The sequence below is a fragment of the Natrix helvetica genome (assembly GCF_964273705.1).
Source record: "Natrix helvetica genome assembly, chromosome: 1".
NCBI lineage: Eukaryota > Metazoa > Chordata > Lepidosauria > Squamata > Natricidae > Natrix > Natrix helvetica.
In genome coordinates this window covers 269878815-269890050 of record NC_138548.1, presented here as the reverse complement: position 1 = coordinate 269890050, position 11236 = coordinate 269878815, and positions in this window count along the sequence as shown.

Below are 11236 nucleotides of genomic sequence, written 5' to 3'. Positions count from 1 at the left end.
CACCAAGTGTTTTGCCTTCTGCAATTATTGCCTGCTGAGGGATCTCCTTATATAAGCAATATTATGTACGGTGGTATCTAAGAGTCCCATGCTGTGAGAGTCAAGATTTGACCTAGGTTTCACCAGAAACAAATTATAAATACAGAAAGGGACTATATTTTCCCATATCGGTTCATTAGTGCCACAGTTTCCTTAATTCAGTACTACTATTTTGGTATTTGTAAAACCAGGGACAGAATAATCTGAACATTAATTGCTGGAAAATTGCAGTACCATGGAGTTCCATTGTTTATGAGAGCTTCCTGCAAGCATCTGGTTGAAAACTATGGAAGTAATCTCAGAAGAAACAGCCTTTTTATCTGATCCAGCATAGCTCCTCTTAATAAACGTGTACATGTTATAAGTTCATATGTATGTACTTCACACTTTTCTTATTACAACTGATTTCCATGTCTGGTTGCCATAATTGATAAGCCCAAGGAAGCTTGGTTGGTGACATTCCAGCAACTGTAGTTCAAAGGGAGTTTGAAAAATAGTTTTGAGATGTTGCAAAAGTACTCTTTTAGGTTTCTAAATCTGGCAACAATGACAGACAGTCCAAATATTCTGAAATAGAAAAAAACAGAGTAAAACTAAATCTGCTGAGAACTGAAATAAAGTGGCTGCCTATCAACATGATAGATAGTGGTAGTAGCAGCCAAAATTATGTTTTTATCCAGGGCCAAGGTTGTGATAGAAAGATAAAAAGGGAATCAAGTCTTTGCCAGAGAACTCATGAAAGAATTCACCTTTTGGGAATGTATCTGACTAAGTTGCCTTTTTAATAACTGTTCTTGATTTTCTCTTATATCTTGCCTCATGAACAGAAGATGGCTAACATCTTCCCTTCCTGCACACAGAGCTGCTACTGATTCTACATACAGTTATAGGCCAAACTGTAAGTTTCATGGGGCTGTGAGATAATGTAGATGCTGAGGCACCAAAGGTGAATATAACAAATCATAATTTTAGGAAATCTGGAATAGAACAGATTTTATCCAAGAAAACTTGGAAATGACGAATAATGTCTACTGCATGAAAATAATGCAGCCACCCAGAATTTGACATAAGATGTGGGAAGGGCTATGTAAATGTGTTAAATAAATAAGTAAAATCAGTCTCTGGTTAAAACATAACCAGTTTTATGTGACAGCTCAAGACACAATTACTTTTTACATGTAGGTCTGTCATTCTTTTTTCAGAGGTATTGTGCTCCTGGGAAATAAAATAACAGCGATGGCTTCAGATTGAGCAGAAGAATGGCATTTTTGAAGTAATTATTTATATATTTCTTTGTGTGGATTTATTTAGTCGAAATTATATCTTCCTGACTTTTTTCAGTAGTTAATATACTTGGAAAAAATATATATTGAAAAAAAAAACTGTTTAGACGAGACAAGGCCTGGGGAAGCACAAAATTAAATTGCATTGCTCTCTTTGTTCACCAGTCTTTTAAGTCACTCTGAAAGTAGATCCCCAGAGTTAACTGTGATTTATATTCCATTACGAGGGGCCTCAGAGTTGGCAATACCATGGACTTCTACAATTCTAAATGAATTTTTGTGACCCTCTTACTAAATAAAACCAAATGATTTAATGAAACTGTTATGATGAGTAGATGGCTTTACAGGGTGGCTGCGCCTGTGCTTCTGAAACTTCTCAGGTGAAGCAGACAGGAAACACAACCAGATGAGCTAATTCTGCTTTGTTGTAAGGCTACATTAACAGAACCTTGCAAGTCTGAAAAGTCAAGTCACCACACTTTTAACTGCGTGATCTATTAGGATGGCTCTTTCTTTCTATGACCATTAAGCAACTGCAGGCTGCTCCCCCTCTCGTTTGATCATTTCCTAGACAGCATCTCTTCCCATCATCCCTCAGGGTCATCCTCACATTGTCAGGGTTCCAAGTAACACCACCAACAAAAGAAGACTGAGGCTTGAAGTTCCTTAAAGTTCCATTTTATTAGTGATGTCATATTGGCACATCTGGGAATACCCAATCTGAAAGCTTCAAGGTTTTCCCCACCCAAAATAAAGTCTAAGCCCCTACCCAGCACCCACATGTCCATCACATGGTCCAATCAAAGCACTGTCCCAACTGGAGATGCCTTCCAGTCACACCCCTCCAGGTGCAGGGCAGAATTTCCTTGATTCTCAGAGAAAGGAATGTTATTATGACTATATATCTCCCCAGATCCATATACCACCCCCCTCTGAGTTTCTCACAACACTAAATGTGGCAGGCCTGAAGATTCAACACTCAAGATAGCTTCCAGTCCTGACACACATACTATTACAGTACTATTCTTTCTACTTTAGCTAAACCATCTATTTTTGGCTTGCTCAGACTAAGCAAATGTTCTAATATTATTCTCACTTTATATGAATAAACCTGATTAGCTTGGGGAAAAAATCCTATAACCCCAAGTTGCTAAGTTTTGTATGATCATAACCCAGTCAGATAACCCACATTTTTTTTTATGAATCATCAATCTCAAAACATCCCGTGTAATATTTCAAAAGTGAGAAACGGAAGGTACTAAACTGATAACAGATGAGCAGGCTTATTTCTTAGATTTTTGTCCTGTTTTTTTTGTCCAAAAGCAAAAGTTAGTATACACTATACTTTTTTTTCTTATATTATAGTGACAACCTTGTGTAGTAGGTTACGCTAATGACACTCTTAAAAATCACTCAGGGCAGTTCCCTTTAATCACTAACACCACACTGGTTGTCATGTTAGGTTCCCTCAGCAACTGATCATAAAAATATACAAGTCTTCTGCCAAGCTCTTTTGTTAGAATTGTGGAGTCCAACCCACAAACAGCTGTGAAGGCACTCTTCCATTCAGAACAAATAATTATGCTGGGCAAGGCTTTTAGATGTCTTTTTTTATTACTCTAATCCTGTTTGAAAGTCTAATGTACCAACAGGTATGTTCTTACACTGGGATGGGAATTTCATAGCAGCCAACCTATAACAGAGATCTGAATGAATGTATATCAGTTTTCTAGTGTATGCATAAATGGTTTTAAGTGCTACACAGAAATAACAAAATGCTTCTGTCCTGTTTTTTGTCCAAGAGCAAACCATTAACTCTTAGTTTCTTTACTCTAAGTCAGTCATAATTCTATATTGGATAGTGTTTCTTTCCATGGCAATACACAATCATCCTATTTACAGAGGTTGCAAGCTTCAAGATTTTATTGCCCCAAAGTTTCTTTATATTTTAGGGCTTATTGCCTGAAAATGTGCCAAATGTTGTTCAAATGCTTTTGCAGTAGTGCAAAACAGAGCAAAAAGGATAGATCTCTCTCACTTGGTATGTTTCACTAACTCTTGATAGAACTTGTTAACTCTCAAGAAAGAAGTGAAGCGGAATTTTTTCATTGCTTCCATCCCTTTGACACAACATTCTGTTGCCATCAATATTTAAGCCTTATTTTGCCAAGAATTAAATATCCCAAAGATAGTTTGAAGGCATCTCTAATTAGATTGGTTTGTAGTCACACATTACGGCATGTGACTGAGCAAATATTGAGCATAGGGAGCTTCAGAATTGCTTGGTTCCATGCAGAAATAGCAAAAATACTGAGGTTTCTCTCTGTTTTCTAAATCAACCTACGAATAGCCTTAACAATTGTTTCAGACACCCCCATGCTTTATCATATGGTCTTGTGCAAATGTCCACGTCCTCAGCTTTTTGAAATACACACAGATCTTACAAGATCATAAGATATTGTGAGATTCTGGAATCTCACTTCCTACCCCAAGATCTCATGCCTTCTCACTCAAAATATCATGAGCACTCACCTGAAAACCTAGCCTCCAGATATAGCAACTTCGTGAAATTTGAAGCATTTTAAAATGTGTTGGGTATGCATGTTAGATATAATTTACTGTACAATGGAATAATAGATGCTTTGGCATTTAGGGTAAAGCTAATGAGCTAAGATAACTTTCTTTTAAAAATTATTGAAGAAGATTTTGTAATGTTTTTAAGCAGCTTGTTTGATTTTATGTCTCTTTAAAAAGTATGGTAAATAGGTTTCTGTAGTCTAATCAAAATCTATTAAAATACCTATTTCTTGTTCGAATTTTCATGAGATAAAAAAGCATTTGGCAGCCCTTTTGTATTTGGAAACTCCCTTATTCTTTGTGAGAGTTACCATAATCTGCTTTATCTTTCTGCTAAAAGAAGCTCTGTGGTCCATCCTGATAGCTACTTTGTTGTAATTTTCCCTTCCGCTTTGAATGTGCTCAATTTTGTCTACTTAACGATGGGCCACAGGGAATGCAAAGAAGGAGCACAGTGGTGCTTCCTGCACATGTTTGAAATCATTCGGCTGAAAACACATCTTAAAATGAGAATGACTGGGAAAATTTGAGCAATTTTCTCAAGAAGAAGCACACAACTTTTTTTAAAGGATGTACCTTTGCTTCAGACTTAGGTTGAATCAGCTTTGCCTATTGTCCTTTCTGCCATTCCTCCAACCACGAACAAGCAAATTAAATGAAAGTGTAATTTTTGAGAAGGGAAAGAAAGAAAAATTCTCCACAAGGCTAACAAAGAGCCATTTCTTCTGCTCGGGGCAAAAAGGACAAGATGGTTCTCCTTCTGTGCATATTTCTGAGTCTCATCTTTGTGGAAAAGATGAAGAGACACCTTCTCCACAATCACAAGGATTATTTTCAGCTTTGGGTCAGAAAACTCATCTATGAGTTCCACCCACTTTAAAAAAGAGGGATTTCTTTTTTAAAAAAAGTCTTCTTTTCCAAACAAACAACTTGAAACTTTAAAGCCATTCTACTCAAAGCTGTTCAAAAGCCCAGCTGATTTGCAAGGCAAAACTATTATCTGGATCTGTGTTCTTTGCATGTGGGTTAAGTAAATAATCTATCTTCTTTTCACAATATACTTGGTGAAGCTAATAAGAATGTTTATGTGAAAAAAATGAGTACTATAAATTGCCATGTTCTCTGGGAACATCTTAAAATTTAAACTGATTCTTTTCCAAGCACGATTCTCACACAGTTCTCTTTACTGACATTTAGTCAGATGAAAAGGATGGGTTTCCAGGAATTACAACAACTCTTTTTCAGTTTAGTAGCAATGGATCCCTTTCTATATAGTTGTTTCTGATGTTCTTTCTAAAAGCCTTCCTCTGATCTATTGAGATCTCTTCAAAGAAACATTTCCTCTTCCCAGGAAAATTTGCAGTTTACATACTAACCATGTCCTGAACTTTTATCTGACTGAGAAATGATCTTCTTGTTCATACAGAATTTCAGTCAAACTGTTATTAAGATAGCTATTCCCTTTTCCAGAACCTAACGAAAATATCAAAAAGAATGCACTGAATAATAAGAAACCTGATTGTAACCATAGTGCAGAGGATTCACAGCGAAGTAGCATTGATCGTATGAGAATGTTGGCCCTTGAATCTGCTTTTGTGGGCTCAGACTTAGACTATTATGATTGTACACAGTAATCTATGAATCACCCCTCCCCCAAAATATGCACGACATGTTTAGATGAAATAACCAAATAAATAGTAAGTGAACATCATAATGTGCAAAAGTGCAGTAGAAGCTAAAGTGACTTCTGACTTCCTGCCAACTTCCTCATTGAATATCCTTGTGGGAAGCTGGCAGGGAGCAACTTTCAGAAATCATTATTGCTTCCTCCTTCCATTCCTTCTTTTCTTCCCTCCCTCTCTTTCCTTCATTCCAACCTTATCTTTTTTCTTCCCCCTCTCTCTCCCTTCCTTCTTCACTGTTCCTCTTCTTCCTTCCCCCACTTCCTCATCCTTTATTCAATGATTCCTTCCCTCATTTCTCCCTCCCTTTTCCCTTCCTCCCTTCATTTCCTCCCTCCCTCCCTCCATCCCTTCCTAATTATGTGGATTGGAAAGGATGTGCGAGTATGTAACAGAGATAGTGCATGGGTCAGGGAGGAATGCAAATAGGTCAGGAAGGGTACCCAAGGGTGCATGAGAGGTGTTATATGGGTAGGGCATGTGGGAGGATAGTACAAAGAGGAGTGCATGGGGACCACAGGTGTGTGCAATAGGTGCCACATGGATCTAGTGGAGCTTGTGGAGGGAAGCACAGGTGAAGAAGAATGCATGAAGGTTGCAAGTATATATGCTGTGTCAGTAAAGGATTGTGAGGGAGATGAGCTGGGGTACTGGCATGGGTTAGGAATAGTGCTTGAGAGCGGGCAAGAGGTATGTTGCAGATCAGAAGAGGTTGGGTTGTGGGGGTGCCCAAGAGGTGCCACATACATCAGGGAAGACACGTGGATGAGTGTGGATTGGGGGGGATGTGTGGGAGTGAGCAAGAGGTGTCATGCAGACCATGAAAGGTTTATGAGGGCACCACAGTTTAGGAAAGGTACCTGGGTGTGCACAAGAAGTGACACAAAGGTCAGAGTATGTGCGTGGGGATGTAACATGGTTCAAGAAGGATGCCTAGAAATGTACGAGAGATGTTGTGGATCTTGTGGAAGGCACATGGTGACAGCATAGGTTGAGGAAAGTTCGTGGGAAAAAGGGTGGCACAGGTCAGGGGAGTTCATGGGGGGAGTTATTTCCTCCTCCTTCTTCCCTTCCCTTTCCAACATCAGGTAAATGCCTGCTGCTGGGTAGAGAAAGGAGGGATTATGAGCCTGGCTGGGAAATTGTTATGGGACATTGAAAATAAAAACAACATGACTTCAGCAGCAGCCAGTAGCAGTGAAAGAGCAACAATTTCCCAAAATTTCATTCCTTTGGGAGTCATGGGTCCTGAATTTTGGATGAATTCTGTAAGCTAACCCATGGGCAAGTACCTTGATTCAAAAAGTGTTGCTTTACGATGCATTGTTTCGCCCAATTAAAAGTCATAATAATCACAGTTTTAGTAGCATATGGGGAGGAGGGGGCAGAAGAAATATCACGAGAGAAACTGTGGTCAGGCTTAAACTTCCTGTTTTGGCTTTATCTTCTTGCACCATTCCTGCTTGCAAACAGAATGCTTTTGACTATGCCGAATATGATGCACTGGCTATCTTACATCTCCAGATTGCATGTTGAAGAGATTTAAACAACCAATGTTGGCATAGAAAAGAAATGAATTCCTCTTGATTTTTCAAAGCCCGGAGAGATGGAAACATGCTTTTATTTTATCTCAGAGGAAATGAAGAAATCAGGGAATAGATGCATAGAAGAGAAGGCTGCTTAGAAAAATTACAGGCAACTGTGTGGCCTTCATCCTGGGTAAGATTGGCAGAGTTGCCAATAAAGTTGCAATCTTTAAAATGGTATGGGAGGAGACAGGATGAGATACACTTGATAAAAGAGAATACTTGTAACTCACAGTCGAACTGTTTGGTCCTTGGTGGTTTTCTTGCAGACTCTACAGTCACCAACCAAATCAAAGAAGGTGCTTTTCCTTCAAAGGGAGTGAATTGTCCAGAGGAAAAGAAGTAGAGTGGCATAGCAAGGAAAAGTGCAAATTTAAAAACACAATGTGGAAAGTTGTAAGAACTCTGTGTGCCGGGCCAGAAACACCATTGCACCCAATGGAACTCCAAATGCCCAGTTAAGAATTGAAACAGGCATGCCTTAAATTCAGGTAAGAGCCTGGAAGATGATGATCATTCATTGGCTTAAACTGCATTTCTTTCCAGAGGGACTGTCCCCCCTAGTGTTGACTGACAATTTCCCCTCCCCCTGGAAACAGGCACTTGATCACAAACTGGGCTCTTATGGGCTCTCACCATTATTCTTAATAGGCTTTGATCAAGCAAAGCAAGTAGTAATTAATAGAATGAAGGACATGGAGTTCCAAGAAGAACTAAATAGGTTGCCTCTCCACAGTAGAGACAGAATCAAACAGGGTGTGTGTGAATCGGCAGATATCTAAATGACCTCATCTTCCCAAAACAAAGAATAGCTTTCTTCAGAGCCAGATTTAACATGCTTCCTTCAGCACTCCTCAAGGTCAGGTATAAGAGAACACCTATAGCAGAACGGGTTTGTATATGTGGTAAAGGAGAAGTGGACGATAATTCACATGTTCTATTACACTGCGAGCTATACAGAGCTTGTAGGTCCGCACATATTCTCCCCTTATTAGAGAGATTGCCAGGGAGGGCAGACAATTTTTATCTAGGCTTTCTCCTCCAGGACACTAACCCCGTTACCACGTATGCAGTGGCAAAGTTCTGCGCTGCTGCAATGTCCATAAGAAAAAAAATTGGCTACAGAAGTATAGTTGTCATCTTGTACCAATTATCTGGAGATATCTCTAACAATCTTTGGACCATTGTATTTACTCTTATACTTAACAGCGTTGCACCCAAGTAAACCAGGGAGTGACCTGAACAATCTGAGAACATGTATGTTATTTTCCACTTTTAATGTCAATACTTTTTAATTATATTTTAATGTCAGTACTTTTTAACATATTGTAAAAACTAATGTGTATTGCTGGTCTTTGACCGTATTAAAGATTTACTTACTTAAAAAAAAACAGGGAAGAAAAAAGCAGAAGAAAGAGGAATTCCAGAAAGAGGAATTAAGAGAATATTTGTAAGAAAATACTGTTACATAACTCTATTATTACAAAGTGTTCCATTGTAATAGTAATTAAGAAGTAATAGTGTATAGTGATTACTATAGCAATAGAACAAAATATAGACTAGAGGCAGTGACGTGCAGTCAGGTGAGGCAAATGAGGCACAGCCTAACCTCTCATCATCAGGGCAGCGAGTCATTTGATGGGAAACTTGCCTTTTGGGAGGAATGACCCAGCTTGGCTCCCGCTTTCAATCTGCTGCCCAACGACCGAACGGAGAAGTGAAGAGGCAGGAAACACAAAGCAGGAGCCAAGCCGAGTCATTCCTTCCAAGAGGCAAGTTTCCTATCGAATGACTCGCTGCCCTAGACTCGAGGCTCCAGTCCAGCCTGCGGTGCTTGCAGCCCCCACCAGCTCCTCCAGGGACTCCCAAGCTCGGCACCAGAGAGCCGCCGCGAGAGAGGCCGGCCAGGTTGCCCAGGCGGCGACAGAGGTTCCCTTTGTTCTTTCGGGTGTGGGAAGCGGGGGGGGGGAGAGGCTTCCTCCGCTCCGTCGGCTCCCCATCTGCGCTGCCATCGCCCGACAAGTGCGCCCCGGATTCCGCGCAGCTCTGTCAGGCGGTGCCGTGGCCGAATCCCAGGGCGGAGGGCAGCAGGTCGCAACTGAGCATGCCTGACTGTGGAATTCTGGGAGTTGAAGTCCACAAGTCTGAAAAAAATTGCTGCCTCACCAGCTGTAAACCTCACCGCACGTCACTGACTAGAGGCAATAGAAAACATTCATAACTACACATGTAAGCTTCATATTTCACTTTTGTATCTTATCCCCCCCCAAATAAAAGATTTCCCTCAGCCTTCTAGAGAAAGGTAAAAAAAAAAATCCACCTGTCCAGAATACAGTGCCTTTTCTGATTCTTTTGAATCTGGGTCAGTCTAATTGGGAACAATTTTAAACAAGGAATCAATGACAAATGATAAAGAAATAAAGGTTTCTGCAGAACAGAATTGGACATGGATTTTGCCCAGCATTTATCTCTGAGGAACATCATGCAACGATTGCAGCAAATAAATGTTTAGACTAGAATGACAACCCTCTACGTTCTAACACTTTGGGAAATAATCAGCACAGCAAAGCAAGTTGATGGTGAAGTCACTACTTATGGGGTGTGGAAATTTGTAAGATGGCTTTCCAAAACTGAACTGTAGAAAGTTCATGATGTCTGTTTGATTTAAGTCCCAGTGGTACCTGGCATGATGATTGTGTGGCCCTTTATGTGCTCTGAGCTACCAACTTAACAAATGGAAGGTTTACTTGCATCAAAGGCTGACAATATTTAAGATGTATACCTACAATGCTCCAAGAAAGCTACTCTCGCCAACTCTGGGAGGAGAATCGTTGGTATGTCACATTATTACAACTTAATCTGCTAGAACAAGGAATTAAGGATGCTAGTCATGCCTTGTGATAGCATGGGTAGATCAATACCTGTTTGAGCACATAATTTCTAAACAAAGTTTCAAGTCAATTGTTCAATGATCTTTTAAGCTGATTTTAAGGAGAAAATCTGTAATACAGCTGATACAGCCCTTTGGGATCTCTTCCCAGGCCAATTCATTATTTTTAAGGCTCTGAACCTCTTTGAAAGCATTAAATATGTGGATTAAAAATCAATGCAAATGCTGCAATGCCAATTAGTCTCTAGCACCCCGTTTCAAGAAAACCACATTGTAAGTTAACACTATAACCCTTGAAATCTCACTGCTCAAAGTGAGATATATAACAAGATTTTGCTTACAGCCCCAAACCTTTTCCTCATTTGTGTTTTGTTGCCCTGCTCGTCGTTATAAGTTTAATATAAGGCAAGATTACAAAGCCTGGCATTTAGTAGTTTCATTGTGAATATGTAAGAGGAAATGAAACTCAAAATGCAGAAATATCCCAAATAAAAAATTACAGTTTTAATACTTCTGCTTAGTTGCTTCACTACATTTTGATGAATTGACTACAATTTAACATACTGTAAAATATAAAGATCATTAATTTATAGACAGACTATTGTGGTATGATGTATGCAAACATATTTAGAAAGGCCCAACATATTTTTTCAAATTGTGTGAGATTCAGAGAAGCAAGTAGATGAGCAGGGAAAGGGTTTAACATGGACACCCCCTCTCTCAATTTCATCTCATTTTAAAATAAATATATCAGGACACAGGTTTGCATGGAACATGTAGCTTATTCCAAGGATATTAGTATTGATATCCACCACTTACTTTGGTTTACATCTGATGTCATTTCAAAGGATGGAAATAAACATAGTGGCATCTACTAAGGATATTTATTTAGGAGAAAATAATTAAAATGACGGATCAGTTCTTTAACAGCTGTCAACATTGCATTACACAGTTATTTCTACTGTTAACTGAAGAAATGCCATTCACTGCATACATCTGCTATTAATTGTTTCAATTAGTATTATTTTTTATTTTCTATTATTTTTCTCCTCCAAAAGGGCAGGAAGGCAAGAAATTAAATTAATCCTTGAACATGGTTAAAGTTATTACTATCTTTTGAAAAATGTGGAATAAATTGTAAACAAGACTCTATTCCTTTCTTTGTATATTATTTATATA